Below are 20,196 nucleotides of genomic sequence, written 5' to 3'. Positions count from 1 at the left end.
TTTATTGCCTTGCTTGACAATTAGTTCTGTTACTAATTCTAAGTTAGCAAAATATATCAGCCATTATCCTTTTCCTTATAAATAAAAAAAAACCCCAAATGTCCATCAATTGATGAATGGGATAAAGAAGATGTGGCATCTATCTATCTATCTATCTATCTATCTATCTATCTATCTATCTATCTATAACAGAATACTACTGGGCAATGAAAAAGAATGAAGTCTTGCCATTTGCACCAGAGTGGATGAAACTAGAGTGTATTATGCTAAGTGAAATAAGCCAGTCAGAGAAAGACAAATATCATATGATTTCACTCATATGTGGAATTTAAGAAACACAACAGATGAACATAGGGGAAGGGAAGGAAAAATAAGATAAAAACAGAGAGGGAGGCAAATCATAAAAGACTCTTAAATACATGAAGCAAACTGAGGGTTGCTGGAGGGGTGTCGGGTGGAGGGTTGGGCTAAATGGGTAATGGGCGTTAAGAAGGGCACTTGTTGGTATGAGCATTGGGTGTCATGTTATAAGTTCTGAATCACTGGGTTCTACTCCTGAAACCAAGACTATATTGTATGTTATCTAACTTCAGTGTAAATTAAGTAATTATAAATAAAATTTAAAAATATTAATAAAGATCCATGTATCTCATTGAAGGTAAACCTCTATATATTTATGATTCAAATTTTATAGCAGTAGATAACACAGAATATACTGTGAACGTTAGGCCTGAAAGAAATCCACATATTAAAAAAAACCAAAACACTACTTTTACATGTTTAACTCCCCCACATTGTATACTCACTATTTAAGATTAAAGAACAGAAGACAAATTGAGAAATAGTAAATTAAGAGACAAGATGTGGGGACTAAAAATGTTTTGCCTGAATAGAACCAATCTCATTCTCTGTTTTTTTTTCTCACAAATAAGGAAAATTTAACAATAAGAATAATAAACACTTCAATACTAAGAACAATGCAATTGTGGTTTTGGCTGGTAAAGGATTTAGGTTTTATATATTATTTCTCCTTTTCAAAACTGTGGCTGAAAGTTTTAAACAGTTCATCCTAAATACTTACCAAGATGATACAGTTTAAAAAATGCGAATTCTTTTTTAAAGGAATATGGCTCTGTCACATTTCAGTCAACTTCGGCAGCAAAAAGCAGTGTTGGCAGTTTTACCAACTGTTTGTAACCCGTTCAGTTCAGTCTGGCTCTGAGTTGTTAATAGTACTACCTATCCTTAATTCTTAGGACCACAGGGGAATGTTTAAATAAAAGAACACTCGATTTCATAGTAGTTTTTAAATGGAAACATATGTATCTGTAATAGGGCTTTAAACGTTTTTTTTTTTTTTTTCAGTAAGCACTTAATATGTGGCATCTGCTAGGTATAGTGTGTCTTTTTCGGTTTTTCTGAAGAGGCACATCAAACTCAGTAAAATTAATAGTTTAGATGTGGGTATCTCGGGTGTAATCAGGATTAAGAATGCCCAGGGAAGGAAGATTGTTGTTGGTTATTTTTTCTTTCATAGATAATCCCTTATCTTACATTTAGGGCGAGAAGAAGAAGAGAAGACTTAAGATACTTTCTCGAAGATGGTTGATTTGAAGAAGTTCACTTTTAAAATTTGATAGGCATACAGTGTTCGGTGAGACAGGTAAAAACAGACATGGTATAAACCACTCACGTACCTGGGATTCTTATCCAGTACTTTAAGATTCCTTTGAGTGGTGTCAGTGGTTCAGTCCATAATCACTAAACTTAAATTACCATTTTATAGTACACTCTTGTTAATGGAGTGAAGGTTGACAAATTACACTAATTTTTTTTTAATGGGTAATTCATAACCATTAAAATGGTGTTCCATATTGGGTCTCTTGCATCACCTAAATTTCCCTCCACTTCTCAGACCACAGATTTTCATGTTTTTTTATTATTATCCCTCTCTATCTTCTTTAGGATTCCCAAGTACGCTGTCTCTGCTGTCTTTAACACAGATGACCAAAAAAATCCAAGGTGAACTTTGTGCAAATCAGCTAGGGTCAAATATTGTACACTCCTAATATTTACTAGCATTTCTTCAATATCTCCAAATATGTTGGGGGGATTAAAATTGCCTCAAACATTTTTAAAGAATCTTGAATACCTCGGACAAAATTAAAGCTCTTTCCCATCAATATAGGAGAATATGGGAACACAGATTGATACAAATCACAGTTGATTTGCCTTAATTTCCCCCATATTTTGAAAGCTATGTATAGTATATATATATATGTCCATGAATATATGTGGGTATATTGTGTGTGTATGTAAGTTAGCATAGCAAAGTGATTAAGAGTCTTTTAAAATTTCTTTTTAAAAAATGTTTTCCAATGTTTATCTCTGTGCCTCAGTTTCCTTATCTGTAAAATAATATAATAAAATCACATACCTCATGGGTGGTTGTGAGGGTTGAGTTTATGCCCATAAAGCACTTAGGATATGCTTGTAAAGTTATAGGGATTCAAAAACTTTAGTAATTGTTATTATAATATGCATCATATATATATGCATACATAATATGCAATTGCTTAGTCTACAAAAGAAGACAAATTTATGTTTTTGAATACATTCCTAAATGCATTTCATGTTTAATATATAGTAGATATGTATACTTAATATATGGCACATTTCAATTTTCTTGAAAACTTCACAGTTATGTAATGACCAATATGAGAATACCAATGCAGCTCATGTCTGGACGTTCCATGTGATACATTTGGCATTTTAAATCTACCCATTTAATGAATTAACATTTCCCGCTGAAAACTGACTCTAATATAAAGTGTAAGTGGCATCAAGGTGAGGTGGAGGAACACAGGCTTAGAGCTGGCACGGTGTGGATTCTCATTCTGGCACAACCACTTAGAAGCTATGTGATTTTGGGCAAGTCACTTAACCTCTCTGAGCTTTGGTTTTTTTTTTCATCTGCACAACAGGGATGCAGCGTTTCTTGCAAGTTTGTGGTAAGAAGTAGAGAGAAAATACATAGAAGAAGCACTTGGCCAAGAGCCTGGCACGTAGTAAATGCTTGATAAATGGAAACACCGATCTTTAATGTGTCAGACCCACTTCAAACGTGGCTATTTTTTAAAAGCCCAACACAAACAAACATCCCACTGGAAGTTTTTGATCAGCTATGCTGTTGCTATGTAATGATCATGAGTGAGTCTTAAGGGCATGTGGTTTCAATAACCCTAATGGTTGGAAGTTGCTGCCTGTAGGAGCAAAAGAGAAGAGGTTGGTGATTCATCTGTATCTTACCAGGCAGCTTGCAACTTTACACCTTGTCCCACTCTGCCCAGCCTCACCTCTCCTGCCAGTAGGAAGCTCACTTGCCCCAGGAGCTGTTACAATGAACAAGCTATAGAAGCTGGAGACAGCAGTGCTTTGCTTGGTGGGGTCAGGCCAGGCAGGCATGTTTGTCGCCCATTGTATAGAGAGCCAGGGAAAAAAGATTCACTCTGTCCCTTTTATTTTCACTGAGTCTGAGAGAAGTGGATTAAAACTTGTAAACAGCAATTTCTCTTCAAATGTTATATATTTTCATATAATTGGTATACTAAAAGGCTTTTTTTTTTTTTTTTTTTTTTTTTTTTGTAGCTGGGACTGATTCGCCTCTTGCACATTATGTAAGGATCTGGGTCTGACATAGTAATAGCTAACTGTGAAAAGCAACTACATATGTACTATGAAAATAAATCATTTAATGTATGCCAAGAACTCCTTAGAATAAAAATAATACTTACATTCAAAGTACAGTGCAATTATTAAGTTCTTATGAATTCTTATATTCTTATTATGCAAATGGGTCTGACATGAAGCTTGCATGATTGAAGAAATGTGAGGAAAAGTAGCATATAGGAAAGGTGTTTCATGCACACGTGCAGAGAATTTTTTTCACACAGTTGGTGAAGACACATTGATCCAGCAATTTGAATGTTATTATTATCCCTGGTCTGTCTCATTAAATACTTAAGAAAACATAGTAAAATTGTTTAAGGATACACATTTAGAATGCCATATCCAGAGCTATATCCAAGCAGCAAATGATTACACTGCTTATAAATTCTAGGCAGATGATAATTTAGAGTCCCCATGAAAGCCCTGAGTTTATTTGATTGTTCTCTTAATTACTGGGCTCTGTGCTATCAAATATTTGTGGAAGAGGAAGCTTTTCTTTGTGGGAGTGGATAATAACTGTGCTTACACTTTGAAAATTTTGCCTTGAGTTATTAAGATTTGCATTCTCACTTTTGTTCCAAGGAAAGGTGTTTAGCCATTTTTAGAAAGCAGGTACCAAATAATCAATCATCAAACACCCCAGAAAGTTTCCACTCTAGGCAAGTGCAAAATCTCAGGTATTAGCAATCCAGTTCCAGAAACAAATCTACAAAGGGTGGAAAGGGGGAGAAAGGATGTATCACTTTTCTAGGTGAATATATTGTGATTGGTATGTGTTGCGTGCATTAAGAAACTGCATTTGCTTACTAACTGCCATTTAGAAACCAGCCAGAAAAAGTCTGAGAGAGATCGCACAGACAGGCAAGCCCTAAGCCTCCCTCCCATGCAGCTTCAGCGCCCTGCTCTTCCAGGCGCGTGAAGAATAAACAGACTGTGGTCATTGATCTCCTGGTGGTGTTGTTGCACTCTGGGAAATGCTAGGGGTGCCCAGGGACACGGCTCAGTCAATGGATGCGCAACCGAAGAAAATCACCGAGATGAGGAAAGAGAACATGAAAATCGGCTCGAGAAGAGGAAAGGGAGAGCGAGAAAAAGAAACGTGTTGCTCGTATTGTGTTTGAGTCCCCTTCTCCATCACCCTCTTCCAGACCCGCTGCCTCCTTGGTGAAGAAGATCAGTGGTACCCCCAATCCCACTACCCACTACACCCCCCATCCCTGCTCTACCCTAGTTTGAGATTTAATAGGGTTTCTTCTTTCTTTCTTTCTTTCTTTCTTTCTTTCTTTCTTTCTTTCTTTCTTTCTCTCTCTCTCTCTCTCTCTCTCTCTCTCTCTCTCTCTCTCTCTCTCTCTCTTTCTTTCTTTCTTTCTTTCACCCCTGGCAAACCCGCAGCTGTCATAAATCAATGAAACTAAGATTGGAAGAGATAAGCCCGGGAGCTGTCAGAGCACACACTTAAATCAGCCCCACAGCTTCTGCTCCGGGCATTACCTACGGAGTTTCCTCCCGTGGTGATGTAACTCTGAGGGTCTCTCTCGCCTTCACGCGCTGACTCCAGTGTCGCCGGAGTCGAAGCCCAGCGCGGAGCCTTTCCCTCCTAAATATCATTCCTTGGTCCTCAGGCATTGGGTCTTTGGGGTTCACCCACACAGAACAAAACCAGTTCAACCAGCCCGGAGGCAGGGGTGAGAGCGCCCGAAAACTTTTCTCCCCCCTCCCCGCACCCCAAGGAGTAGGTGGGTTCAAAGTGCCGGCGGCTGGGACCCGCGGGCGCACCGCCGGGCTCGGGGGTGGGGAGGTAGTGGTCGCTTTAAAAAGCAAACCTCTCCCCGCTCCAGCCTTCGCGCCGGGCAGACGGCGGCTCGCCTCCCAGAAGGTTCCGCGGACACCCGCAGACCCCCACACGCGCCCCCCGTGCAAGCTTTACGGTTGTGCAAGCGGGGGTGAGGGTCGAGCAGGGGCCCAGGTAATGGTCGCAGGGCTGCGGGTGAGGTTCCAGCGCAGGGAAGAAGTTGACAAAGGGGACCTGACTAAACCCGAATGCGTATTTATAGATGCGAGCTCCACCGAGATCTAGAGATAGCCTCCTTCCACTCCTGCCATTTCATTTTATCGCTCCTTTAAGCGGAGGGCAGATTTTTTTTTTTTGTTAAACATTCCTGCACGGTGTGGGTAATCACCGCGTTATTTACAATCTAGTTACTCTGCAGCAGACGGGGAAGCAAACTCTGGGGCTCCTTTCCTTCGGATGGACAGAGAGGGCGGCCAGGCGGCCAGCTGCAGCAAGGAGCTCAGGGTGGGTTTGCGGGAGCTCGGGGGCGACCTGGAGGGAGTCGGAGCCCCCGGCGCCGCCCCCGCGCCCGCCCCCGCCGCACCCCCCGGGGCGGGCGCCGGGCCGCGGTGACCGCCGGCTGGTGCGCTGCCCTCGCCTCCCCCATTGTTCCTACTGTCTTTTTGCCTTTTGTTATTTGCACTCGCATTGTGTTGTTTGTCTCTGAAGCCGCCTCATGACCAGCAAAGGGATTTCACCTCGTCCTTGAGAGCCGCACGGGGAGCGAGAGCGAGCGAGCGAGAGCCGGGGGGGAGAGGGACACGCGCGCGCGCACACACACACACACACACACACGCACACGCACACACACAGAGTGAAAAAGGCGAGCCACCAAAACCCATCTCCAGTCTCCTCCCGGGGGCCCCCGGCCCGCCACTGTGCCACTTTGCATCCCACGCCAGAGGAGACATTAAGGAGACCCGGTAAGGTGCGTGAATCGCAGCGTTTTAACTTTGTTGTTCGTCCCGATGTTGTTGTGGGCAGACCTCCAAGGCGCAGAGCTCCCCTCAGCCGCTCGCCGTGCCCGCCACTCAGCACTCGCTCCCGGCTCCAGCTGGAGAGCCGGCGGAGGAGGGAGGGGGCCGCCACCGGAGTTTCCTCAAGTACGGAGGGAGGGGGACTGGGCTGGGGGTGAGGGGGGGTGGGGAGGCGGGAGGCGGCTCGGGACTTGAGGTGGCCCTGGCATCCTCCGGGGGGGCGGCCGGCCGGGGGGGGGGGGCCCGGAGCGTGGGCTTGGACCCCGTTCAGGAAATGGGATAACTTTAGATGTTTGTTGGGGAGCCTGCGCGCTGTTGCCGGTATTGTTTTGTAAGTGGTGGCGGTGGAGGTGGTGATGCGAGAGGAGGGCAGGAGTGCGGGGAAGACCCGAGGCTCGCGTGTGCATCTGGGCTGACGCCAGACCACAGACCCTGAAAGTTGGACAAAGCTCTCTCCCCTTCCTGGAATATAAAGGCGACCCCCCGCCCACCCCACAGTCTTAATATTCCACCCCCCCTTTAGTCTTTTTGTTTCGCTTTCTGCACTCCCTCTCCCTACCAGTCTTCCTCTCTCCCGCCTGGAATTTCGGAGACCAGGCTCATCCTTCAGAATTCTAGGGATTCCAGAGACCGGAAGCGTTAATTTTAATTGCAACTACTTTCCCCCCACACCCCCCTCCCTCCGTGTACGAAGCGAAACCACTCACGTGTTGTGTCACTTTAAGCGCGGGCTTGGGAAATGTCGCTTGCACTGTGGGGCTAGAGTAATGAGCAAGGAAAAGAGGTTATCTGAGTTAAAATCAAATTGGATTTGGAAATATTTGCGTTTGATAGCAGCAGTTTCTTGAGTGTTGATCTGCTGGCGTCGGAGGTACATGAAGCACTGTTTACATATTTTAATAGTCGTTTCCCTTGCACTTTGCAAAGCGAATTTATTAATAAATAGATGGACCCTGGTGAGTATCTGAAGACGCTGGCCTCTGTGACTAAATGCAGAGTGTGGTGAATGTGAATTCATTTTAGTGTCTTTCCTTCTCAACTAAAGCAGGTCAAAAGGAGGAATTCTGTGAATATGCAGAGCCATATCCAGGCAGTCTGGGTGGCAGTCCACTGTACTTCTTCAGAAAAGTTTAGGGATTTGTTCTATCCCAGTTGAGAGCCTCACAATATCCAGATATCCAAAGTAGTTTGTCAAGAAAGGCATGAGCCGGATTTCCCCAGAGACTGCCTTCAGGCTCAACACAATTCTTCAGTCAAGGGCAAGACCAAGGGAGATCTGTGGGATTTTGGGTAATAAGTGTGGGAATCTGCAAAGGGACTAGACAGAGTGATTTGTTTCCTTGCTGCTCATAAATAATGGCCCCTAGTATCCTTAAAAAAAAAAAAAGCCCACGCAAACAAAACAAGCCAATGAAGTAGGCGCGTGGGAGATTTGTAGGCAATGGGCATTTCAATCAGAAAAAAACAGAGCAGAGTTTTTGATCAGGATTAGAGGAGTGAGGCTCGATTGCCAAGAGTGATTAGGTGAAGGGACAGATGGTTTTAAAGTATACGGAAATGTTTTTTAAGTTTGACTTTTACAGAATTAAAAAGAGAACGGACAATGTCTTAGAGTCTTTACAGAAGTGCAAAAATTTTGATCTGTCTAATTTTGAAGGAATTCAGCTGTATGTGAACTGTTGTTAGCTCTGATATGGAAAGAATCTGGTTTCAAATGTAGATACATGGGACAAAGTTTCTGGGGTTGCTTCTTCCTGATTTAAATATAGCTCCTAGGCTGAAGCCTAGATAAATTCAGCCACAATGATTTAAAATCAAAAGTACTTACACTGAAAGTTCTCTTAGGCATTGTGCAAAGTTCTGCAAATTATGTCATCAACTGTTTATTCTTCAGAACTATATAAGATAAAAATCATAAGCATCACTTAAAACTGATGCAATACAGCTTTAAATCCTCAGACTTTAAATCCTCAGTAGAGATTGCTTTTGTTTGCCTAAAAGGTAGATCTTTCATCACATGAGTTGTTTAAAAACATTTAATTGTGGGGGTGGGAAGGGATGTGCATAATTATTTAGTTATTTGTGTTAATTATATAGTAGCATACTCGCTTGAAATCCTTTTTTTTTCTTTCGTTCCAATGGTCTTCTAACAATCTTGTGCATGAAGAATTAATAGAGATTTTTGTTTGCTTGTAGGTTTATAAAAAATCTTTTTGTAGCTTTTTGAATGGGCAATATTGAATCAATCTGACATAGACTTGTAGAGTAAACTCTTAGTATAGGAAAAAAGAGCTTCAACTCTTAATGTAGAAACTGCATTAGTTTTGTTGTTGAGCTCAAACAGTTCTGGTTGAATGGCGTGTTATATACAGGATTCAAAACTCTCAAACTTATTTGGTAAATAACCAGGCATTTGAGATTCAGTGGTTATTTCAAGTTAACTTAGTCCTATACATGTAAATGCACATCCTGTTTTGACTGACACATTATTTTGTACAAGAAAAAAAATATATGTTTATAAAGATGTTATTTGTGGAGTATATGGAGTAAATAGTAAATAAAAGAGTAAAGTTTATACTCAGTATGATGGCTTTTTTTTTTTTTTGGTCCTTTTTGAGGGGAAAGATATGACCTATATGGAAAGTTTAAAATTTCATTTTCCAGCTAAAAGAATGGATTTGAATGCTTGAATAATTTTTTCTTTTAAAGCAAATGAAAACTATGGTATGATTAAAAGAATATACCATCCTCTTGAAAAAGCTGTATTCTTTGATAGGCAATCACTGTTTTGAAGTCATGTTCAGATTATATATATGTATAAAAGTAAAATACAGAGCAGGATAAAACTTGTTTTTAGTAATTTCCCCCAATACACTGGATTTTAAATAACCTAGAGTTCTAAGGTTGAACACCATTTAGATTTCCATCAGGTAAAATTGTTGGGTATAATTGATTGGCATAACCTGGATGTTTCACGTGATATCCAATCACCTGCAGTGGTAGGGGATTCTATAATTAGAGTTTTGAGAGTAACCTGGAAAACCTTATTTCTAGGCCTAAAGTCAAAGCATTCCCTCACATACTCATCACAATTTTGTAGCCTGAGAATTGTAGGCTTATTTTAAAGGCAAAGAAAGTGCTTGGCTGTTTCAAATAAACTATATCCTGAACTTAGATTTGTAGATAGTTAATAAAATAAAAGTCCAATTTTGTTCCAAACGTTGTTTAAAACACCCATTTGTAAATTGTCTACATTTGGTTTTCATATGTTAATGATTTGGGATCTGAAACTTCTTTCAGAAAGACATTTTGGTTTATCTTAAAAAACACCACACAAAACTGTCTAAACAACTCTGTAAATAAACTGTTCCAAATGCCTCAATTTGATGAATGAATTAAAGAATTATAGTTCTTAATCCAATTATGATCAGTCTTGTTATTCCATTTCCCATTGCGGGGAGCTTTGGGGAGTGGGAATGGTAAATGATTCTCAAATGTGAGTGGGGTCTTTGTTGTTTATTTTCTGTGTGTGTGATGTAACGTAAATAATTACTCATACCTAACAGGAGAAAGATTTTAGATGTAGAAAAGTTATTTAATGATTTTCAGTTAAGCCAAGAATTCGTTTGCATGAAAAGTTGCTCTTAATGAAGAGTAAAGTGAAAATTTCAAGAATATAAAGCACAGATCTAACTTTTTGCTTAAAAATAATGAATTTTTACATTTAAAGGGGGAGAAATGGAGCACTTATGGGTCGGTAGCAGGCAGATATTCAGGTACTCTCAGTCACTTTTAGCTGGGCCTTGTTCAGAAATTTCTGTGGTGGTATTTAATAAACTTTACCATTTTCAGTTTCCTTGTCCTTAAAGTTAAGGGGAATATGCTTTTTGAGTTGCTTCTCTCAACCCCTTACACCTGTACCTGCTTGCATGGGTGCTTTTGAATGCTCTCCGGATCAGGGGCCTGAAACTATAGGATGGGCCCTGATAACAGCCCCGTTTGCTCTGAAGGACCCTTCTGAATTCCTGCCTCATTTGTCCAATTTAACCTCTGGCTCATTAATTAATTCAAAGGTGTTAATAGCTCATTATGGTTTAATTCTCTAGATGTGGTTATTATTATTATTATTACCGTTATTGTTGCAGTTTATTATGACCATCTAATTCTTTAGAGAAAGAGTTGTGAATATAGGTATCAAGTGAAACTGCCAGAAGAAACATTTATGAATATAAGGATTTTTTTGGTACTACTCGAATTGTACCTTATAGGCAAGTAATTACTCTGCTTACAGGTAAGGATGCTGGGCAGGCATATTGATAAAAGTAGGAGGGAAATAAATGCATTTAAAGAATACATTAAACAATCACTCTTTAAAAACTGAGCCTAAAAAAAAAAACTGGGAAAAAAAAAAAAAAACGTATCTCCAGGAGAGGTGCTACTGAATTCTATAGATACAGGTCTATTCATTCTTCATTGCTTAAAGTTCATTGTAAGTTACAAAGGAAAACAAACAAACAAACAAACCCTGATTCTATCTTTGATGCTCAATTACTTCTCATTCAATTATTTTGTGATTATATAGTATCATATGTCCAAAGGGGACAGATAGTGCCTCATTCAGCGGGATGGGAGGGCTCTGGCTTGTTCTCCAGTTGGAATTCTCTGGAAGCTCAGGTATTGTGTTGTCATTGCAGCACCAATTAAAGTCTTTGAGGTAGGGAACTCAGGAAGGAACCAGGATGCAAGAGGCAATCCCACTAGCTTTTGGAGCTTCTCAGTTTAGGTCTACGTATAATTCTTCCAAGACTTCACTTGGAGTTCTGTGGCCCTTTTACTGACCTCTAAAGGTGGAGACTATAATGCTTTTTCTTATAGAGATATTGCATGGATTACAGTCGATATTATATGTCAAATTCCTAGAATACGGTTTGTCATGAACCAGGTGCTTAGTAAATGTTAGCAACACTTGTCTTCCCTCCAGTCAAGTCTTTTTGATCATTAATAATACTTGAAGGTTAATTTCGTACTTGCTTTGTACTGGACTTATTTGAGTCCAAGAAGAAAAATATATCACTTCCTTGAGGCTGAGATCAACATTTTAAAATAGTGATTCAGTTAATGTCTATATATGATCTCTGACAATGTGGTTTTATTAAGATGCTGTATTTGGTGCAAGTGTGAATTCTATCTTTTATTCATAGAAATGTTCCTTCAGTAATTAGCATTTTATCCTACATAATAGGTAAAGGCAACAAAAACCTTAGGACCTAACTATAGATCTCTCTTCTTGTTATCCTTTTTGATTTCCCATTACAGATACAAACTAGTGAAAATTTATCATGACTTTATCCATAGTCAGTCATCTACCTTGCAGTAATATGAAGTTATAGTACGTGTAGATAGAGATTCCACTTGGAAAAAGAAATAAATCTGACTTTGCAATGTTTGCCCTTTGAGTCAGCAGTTTCTTCAAAGAGAACCTCATAGACTTGTTTATACTGGAGACAAGGAGAAAGGCACAATAAATATACTATTACCTGTGTGAAGAGATGATGTATAGTAACATGGAGAAATTAGTGGATGCTTTCTCTTTCCAGTGATACAGAAAATTTCTCTCTAAGTATAGGCTTCCCCCCCGCTATCTGGAAGTAGAGCATTCCAGTGAAACCCTTTGTGAGCTGAAATGGCCTAAAGTGAAGAAGCAGTTACCATTTTGTAAAAGCAGAAATCCTCTTTGGATTAGTGAAAACAGGTACTAATGTAGGTTTTTCATGAAAGCAAAATGGTGTAAAGCAAACTTTTGGATAGCAGGGTGGTGGTGGGGGGAACCTATAAAACTGACCAAAGATAATGGAAGGGCTTTAAAAAAGTAAGTAAGTGACCTGGTTATTACATTAGTTTGGATTCCTCGAGAAGCAGATGACAAAAGGGGATTAGATAGGTAAGAAGAGGAAGCAGAAGGCTGGGAGAGCCTTTCAGCTGTGATCCATGTTTGATACTTATGCAAGGAGAGACGGAAGGAGGGAGGGTCGAGTAGAAAGAAGCTGTACTGTAGTGCAATCCAGGAAAGGTTTGGCAAGGCAGAAGAGAGTCAGCCATTGGAGGAGTATTCATTCGCTGGCTAGAAGCAGCCCCCTGGAAGCATGGACTCCGGGCATCACTGTTGCTAGAGACCTAGGGGCAGCAAGTGGGGCGCTGAGTCCATTATAATCTTGCAACAGGAGATCTGAGTGGTATGGTTTTAGTTTGGTAGTATAGCCCAGAGGTTAGTAGCAGTAGCTCTGGTCGGTGGACTTGTCACCAAAAAAAAAGACCCGGTATTTCTTTAAGCTCTTTGATGCTTTATTTTCCTCCCCTGTAAAATGACCATAACAATAGTATCACCTCACTGAGTCCTGGTCACATTAAATGAGGTTGTATGAAATTACGTATAAATCCATAGTACCGTGTATGGCATAGAGGAAATGTTCAAAGCATATAGTAGCCCCCCCCTTATTTTGGGGGATACATTCCAAAACTCCCAGCGGATGCCTTTCTGAAACCACATACAGTACTGAACCCTATATATGCTATGTTTTTTCCTATGCATGCATACGTACCTATCATAAAATTTCATTTATAAATTAGATGTAGTAAGAGATTAACAACAATAACTAATAATAACAGAACAGTTATAACAATATACTGTAATAAAAGGTAATGTGAATGTGGTGTCTCCGTCACAATTTCGTATTGTACTGTACTCACCCTTTTTGTGATGATGTGAGATGATAAAATACCCACGTGATGATATGAGGTGAGGTGAAGGAGGTGGGCACCGTGACGTAGTGTTAGTCTACCCTTCAGAAGGAGGATCATCTGCGTCGGGGGCGTGGGTGACCTCAGATAAGTGAAACCACAGATAAGGGGGGTTTACTGTATTGAACTGTTTTTAATGTACTCATAATATGCAACTGGAAAGGTATAGCTGAATTGTGTCAGGTGAGAGTAAATATACTCAAACAATAGATATTAGCTGTAATTAGAAGGCATTGTTTTTGCAAGCAAACATCTTTAAGGCTGGCCTTTTAAAAATAGCTCGGTTTATTTCTCCAGCTTCAATCCTTATTTTTTATCAGGTTAGAAACCATACAACAAATAGACCAACTGACCTTGGCCATCTTCAGGTAATTTGCCCTGAAGCATGAGGTAGACAGAGTGCTCCCTTCATTTCCTTACCCCTCTAGGCTTCCTATTCAGTTGAGAAGCAACTTGCACTGTAAGTCTGCATTTTATCTTGAGCCTCAAACACCTTGCAAGTCTTTGCTCCCCTATGTTACTGTTCCTAAACCAACTTGCCGCACACAAAGCACTGAACTCAAGTGGCCCTCAGTGCTAGCTCCTGCTGTGATGAGTCACAGAGCCACCAGCACTTTGTTGCGTTAGATTTGATCACTGCCATGAGCAGTCCTTCGATTGTCAGCTAAGAGACCCTTCAGGGAGTTGTCCCTTAATAGAAAGTCTCTTTTCTTCCCTCCTGTTGTAACTTTAAATTAAAAGAAACTGTAGAGGAGCGGGTGGCATTGCAGCAGTTCATTCTTCTACCCACTGGGAGAACAACATCTGAGAAAAGACGTTATTGGACTGAGAATTGAGTTGTTGCTATTTTTTTTGGGCCAGCATGGGGGGGAGGTTGTGGTGGAGGAATGAAGACCGTGTCGTTCAGATGCAGACTGATTCTCAGTAATGCAATGGAGAGCGATCCTTCTGTGTATGCTGGTGAGCATTTTTTGGACGTTAGACACTGACTTAACATATTAATTTCAAGTGGGATTCACGGGACCCTGATTTTTACATGGTTCTGGGTGTTGTGTGGGAAACTGGCATGGGGACAACGTCAGAGTTCAAGGAGGGTGGGAGGCAGGAAAAGGGAGCTAATTTTTGACACATTCCTCAAGCAAATTGACCCCCCTAGGGAATCTGTGCCCAGGATGAGGACTGCTTACTGTGAGCCTTTTGGCATAGTTTTCCCCAAATAGTGAGTGCCGGTTACTTTAATGTTAAAAAAGGCTGATGAACTTCACATTTGTGAGAGGAAAAAGAAAAGAGATGTTAGTACTTTTGACGACGTGTTTTCTAGATGCTGTTTCTCACTAAATGTCTGATTTAATCCTCTGCTGTGCCAGGCTTCATACCCTCTCTAGTTGCTGGTCCATTCCCATTCTGGGTTAGGGCCTGCCCCCAAGTCTGATGTGTGCTAAGATTTCCCAGTGTAATTCATGGCTACGAAAAGCTGAGGTTGTTTGATGCGTGACTGAGGTTTGCGTGTGAGTTCTTGCGATGCTCAGTGTTACTATGCAGTATTGGCAGTCTTTCCCGTGGATCTGGCACAATCAGTCTCATTAATTTACTCTTGCACTGGGAACTGCTTTTGAACAAGTGCATACTATTTCTTATACTTTTGCTTTGACTTGTCTTTCTTCTCTCTCTCAGCCTTACTCCACGATACCTACACTACCAGCAGGATAGTAGTGTCTTTTCTACATTAAATCAGGAAATGAAGTGCTAATTTTAATGCATACTAAACAGACAAACAGTTCTGTCAATATGTAAAGAACCTTAATGCTCCCAGTATCTATTTCTAGGGACTTACTCAGACCCCTGAAATGCTCTTCCCTCCCTGCTTCTCTTTCCCTATCACTGCTTTTGGGATTTTCTTAACCTTTCTGTCACCACAAAGTCTTTTTTTTTTTTTTTTTTTTTAATGTTTGTTTACTTTTGAGAGAGAGAGAGACAGAGACAGAGAGAGAGAGAGACAGAGAGAGAGAGAGAGACAGAGAGAGAGAGAGAGACAGAGAGTGGGGGAGGGGCAGAGAGAGAGAGGGAGACACAGAATCCGAAGCAGGCTCCAGGCTCTGAGCTGTCGGCATGGAGCCCAACGCGGGGCTTGAACCCACGGACCACGAGATCCTGACCTGAGCCAAAGTCAGATGCTTAACCGACTGAGTCACCCAGGCACCCCACCACAAAGTCATTATGATCATGGCACCATTGGCCACTGCATTGAGTTAATCTCAGTGGATGAAGTGAGAAGCGAAAGATGTGCTTGCATGCATTGCTGCCTGGTTTGAAAGCGGTAACTGGTAGGATGACAAAACACTTCTCATCAGAAGGTAAACTCCATGAAGGCACTGTGTTGTATTCCTGATGCAGTCACAATGCCTGGGACAGAGTAGCCGCAGAACAAATGATTGTTGAGCCCACATGCCTTGCAGACTGAGCTTCATTTTGATTCGAAGGCCCGGCCCTGCATGACAGAAAAGTGGGAAAACTAATAGCTGTTGAGCACTGATCCTGTTCTAGGCATGGATCAGGATCTCATTTAATCCTCACAGCCCCCCTGTTAGGTTGGTATCAGCCACTTTTCGTGGATGTGTGAACAAACTCCAATGGGTCAGGTGCTGGCCTGTTTCCCTCAGCTAGGAAGCAGGAGAATTATTGCCTGAATTTCAGTCTAGTTGATTCTGCTTCTTGTGTTCTTTCCATCATGCTGTGGCCAACGTGCTGGTGTGGGGGCATGAACCTTACCTGCCTGTCCACCACAGGGGATGATTAGGAGGAACAGGTGAGAAGTCACAGAAAGTGATGCCTGAGATGTGAACTAAATCCTGGATGTTGAATATGATTATCAAGTAACCCACTGGTTCATTTATTAACAAATATGTGTGTGTGTGTGTGTGTGTGTGTGTGTGTGTGTGTGTGTGATATAACACAGATGCATGTTGTTTGCACTTAATAGGAAATATTTTGTGACTTGAAACAGAGATTCTGAATACTTAAAAACTGACATCAAAGGAAATGATAGAACAGTATTTCACAAAGGTGATCACTCAATCACTCAGTTGAAAACCACCTGGGATATTTTTAAAACTCTACCTTTCTGGCCCCCATTCAGACAGGGAATCTGAATCTCTGTGGTAGTTGCCCTGTAATGCTACATTTTTAACGAGCACGACTGTCAATTCTTTTGCACATAGGAGTTTGGGAACCAGTGCTAAAAAAAGTATTGACTTAGTTTGGTACTAGGCTATGTATATGGCATCTGAAATTAAAGTAAGATCTCAAAGAATAGTGGCAATGCCTAGATAAAGCACAACTGATTGCTGAATTGTTATACTTTTTTTGATGATGATGTGGTTTTAGAAGTTTTGAAATAAAATATAAATCGCGTTTATTAAATTTAAATGTGTAGAAGATTAGCATGTTTAAAGTCAAGAGTGAGGGCACCTGTCACAAATTGGGTTGGGATGGGGGAAGGGTGGTAGTTATGGGTATTCTAGGTTTGGAAAGAACTTTCTGTAAGGACAAATCTAAGATGGCTAAGTATGCTGAGAACCAGAGGTTGATTTCTTTATCCAGTTTTGTATCCCCAATACTTAAAACAGTATCTGGAACAGAGAAGGTGCTTAAAGACCTTTGTTTAATGAATGAATAAAAACAGAAGAGAGTGATATGTGGAAAGTAGAATAGTTTGGTTGTGATTACTGTGGATAAAGAGTCAAGAAAGGGTATGCTGAAAAGGAATCCTAGTGAGATAAGACAAGGACAGGGTTTTAATTAGTCTAATATGGTTCTTACAGGAAAGTGCCTTCATACAAACAAATAAACAATGCAAAACCAAACCTGAGTTTTGTATAGGATTAAATCACCAGGCCGCTGTTTGTGTGTATTATCTTGGGAGCAGCAATTACTACATGAGGACAGGGACCAAGTCTGTTTTGTTCTCCATGCTATCATAGTACTCAATAAATATTTATTGAACGAATGACAGGGTTTCCACATGGACTGGAAAAGAAAGCTTTTAAATGACACAAAACGTCTTGTAAAATGAGGAAAAAATCTTTACAATTGCTAACCAATAGCTTGGTGATCATGAAACTGGCAAATCTTCATAGAACTGTGTGTTCCCAGTCTCTTTAGAGTTTAGTAAAGTCTCCATATGATAGTTTGTCTGTCACCAAGCGGGCCTTTGCCTCCAGTGCCATTTTCACTTTATTGTTTCGAAAATCCACCATGGTGCCTACTTCGGTGCTTTGCTGACATTAGCTGTTTAATTAGTATTTGGTGAATAGTTCAATTAGTGAGTGAAGAGTCCTGACTAGGCCCTGGGAGGGGCAAGTTGGGATTGAAAGCAGTGAAGCAGAGAGTTGCCCTCATCCACTCAGAGACCTTTGAGTAGGCACATTTCCCATAGAGCTCAAGGCCTGGTTGTTGGAATCTTGAGGGGAAGGATGTTTGCTAAGATAATGACTACAAAGGTAGGTCCAGCCTTGTTAGAAGAGGCAACCATTCATTTGATCTGGGAAGTCAGGCCAGAAAATGTATTGCGGGAAAGATGGTAAAAAGTAATTCTAAACCTAACAGGAGTTTCAGTAGAAAAATGGCTCTAATTCAGGTAGTGTAATGTTAACATCAATGCGTGTCTCATGGCTCAAGCCCCGCATACTGCTTTGGAAATAAAAGGAGATTGTGTAAAGAATTAGCAATACAAGGCATTTTTAAGTGCTTTATTGCAGAGGCCTGTGATACTCTGTGGAATCTATGCAGCCTTTTTCTTCCTGCTGTGCTTAATTTCAGAATCTGATGCTATTACCTATCCTTAGAGAAAAAAAAATTACTGTTAACTCTTAAAAACCGAGTTTAACATTGCACTTGCTTTCAACATAATCTTTCTGACATTTCTTAGGAAGAGAGAAGTATATTTAGCCACAGAAGGTTTACCTTCAAGTTGCATATGTAGGATTGCTTCTAGGAGGCAGCATTAGAGTAAGAGGGCAAGTTGGAAAAAAATGTTGAAAGCCTAAGTTTAGAAATGGCTCAAACAGCTTGAAGAACAAGGTCCCTGAGAGAGTTGGCATAGAATGGGTTTAGCATGAATCCAGATCAGAAGCCGGAGAAGTAAATTATGAGGCATTATGAAGATCAGGCAGAAGAAGGAAGGACAGGAGTTAAGTCTTTACAGTATAGGTGGCTATCTTCTTGGACATGAAGACATACCCACCAAAAATATGTTCCCTGGCATGTCATCGCTGTGCCCTTTCTTCTGTCTAGCACAAAATAACAGTTGACATTGATTCATACTTCAGGCATTGTGCTGAGCAGTTTTTTAATTTTTTTATTTTCATTGATTCTTCCCAGTACTTCTCTAATTTAGATACAGATGCTGCCCCATTATACAGATAATGTTGGGTTTGCCCAAAAGTAGCATAGCTGTTTAGTGTTGGAGCTGAGACTTGAACCCAGAGTGGTTGATTCTGAAGCATGGGCTCTTAGCTATGGTAATATAGGAAGTATATTTTAAGTGCTATTGAGTCATCCCTCAAAATGATGTTTTTATTTTCCCCTTTCTTTATATATATACTTCTATCACTCGAGGACAGTCTTTTTTTAGCTCATTTCTGACCTATTGCAAAGTTCCACAAACTAGCGTCTCTCCTTACAATCTGCTCTGTTTACCACACTGTCAGGTCAATCTTCCTGACATGCTATTTAGATCATGTGGCCCCTTTCTCAAAAATTCAAAGTGCCTGAATACCAGATGGGACCCAGATTCTTAAGTCTGGTTTTTGGGGGCCTTAAAATCTATCTCCAAGTCTCCTATCTTTTTAGGCTCATATTTGAAACTTACCCTTTGAGAATAATTTGCTTCTGATCTGGATTCAAGCTGAACACAGTTTCCCAGATGACTCCCCAACTGTCTGCAACATGTCAGCCATATCAACTCTTTTCAGAATGCTCACGCCAGAGAACATGCCATTGTCAGCTCAGACAATTCTTCCAGAGTTGCTTTTTCTAGCTACTTCAGACTTGCTCATCATCAGTTGACTTTCTTTGGTTCTCAATCAACTTGTCTCTGTATTTCGGCTTTCTCTTTTTGTTTTGTCCTTTCATTCATTCATTCAATCATCAACAAATATTTATTGAACACCTACTATGAACCAGACACCATGTTAAATGTCAGTGATGTGTAGAGGGGACACACATCTTGTACACAAGGATTTAAAGCCTATAAAGGAAGATAAACTTTAGTGAATTGCCTGCATTTATGATTGCAAATTGTGGAACTCTTTCACACAAGTATATACAATCTGTGGGAGAAGTATCTGATCTATTTAGGGGGGCCAATCAGAGGAGGCTGCCATGAGGAAGTCACATTTGAAGAATGGCTAATGAGGTAAAGAGGACTAGAGAAAAAACTTTTGAGACATGGGGAGTAGCATGTGCAAAGATTCCAAAGGGGGAAGGATACGTTCTTGGAATTAGAAGGCCAGCATAGCTGTAGTCTAGTGACTAAGGAATGCAGCTCTAGAGGTAGGTTGGGATCAGATCGTTAAACCTGATGGGCCATGTTGGAGAGTTGAGTCTTTATAATAAGGGTGATAAGAAACCCATTGAATAGTTTTAAGCAAGAAACTAATAAAATTTGTGGCTATAGCAGGTGGACCAAATTTAGGAGAGGCCGGAATGGATTTGGACAGGCTAATAATGAGGGTATTGCTGTTATTTGTATAAGGAAAAGAAGGCGGCTTGAAATTTGGACTCTTTCAGTAGTGTTAGAGACACAAGGAAGGATTTCCGAAGGGAAAAAAAAAAAACAACAACAAAACCATGGAAAGTCGC

At 40.6% G+C, this 20,196-nt stretch overlaps 1 protein-coding gene across 21 annotated transcripts in view; it reads left to right on the top strand.

The window, feature by feature from the left end:
- Positions 1 to 5,555: 5,555 nt before the first annotated feature.
- The window catches only part of SOX5 (SRY-box transcription factor 5), a 1,008,244-nt gene continuing 993,603 nt past the window's right edge, over positions 5,556 to 20,196 (top strand). For 13 of the 21 annotated variants that reach the window (XM_027035743.2, XM_053225999.1, XM_053226001.1 and 10 more), the window contains exon 1: positions 6,351 to 6,488. The gene's annotated coding sequence lies outside the window, so the exon portion shown is untranslated. The other 8 variants (XM_027035741.2, XM_053225993.1, XM_027035740.2 and 5 more) reach the window with 5 other exon arrangements.

This window comes from Acinonyx jubatus, chromosome B4 (assembly GCF_027475565.1).
Source record: "Acinonyx jubatus isolate Ajub_Pintada_27869175 chromosome B4, VMU_Ajub_asm_v1.0, whole genome shotgun sequence".
Lineage (NCBI taxonomy): Eukaryota > Metazoa > Chordata > Mammalia > Carnivora > Felidae > Acinonyx > Acinonyx jubatus.
The sequence above is the reverse complement of the archived record's forward strand: the minus strand, read 5'-3'. Positions and strand labels throughout refer to the sequence as shown.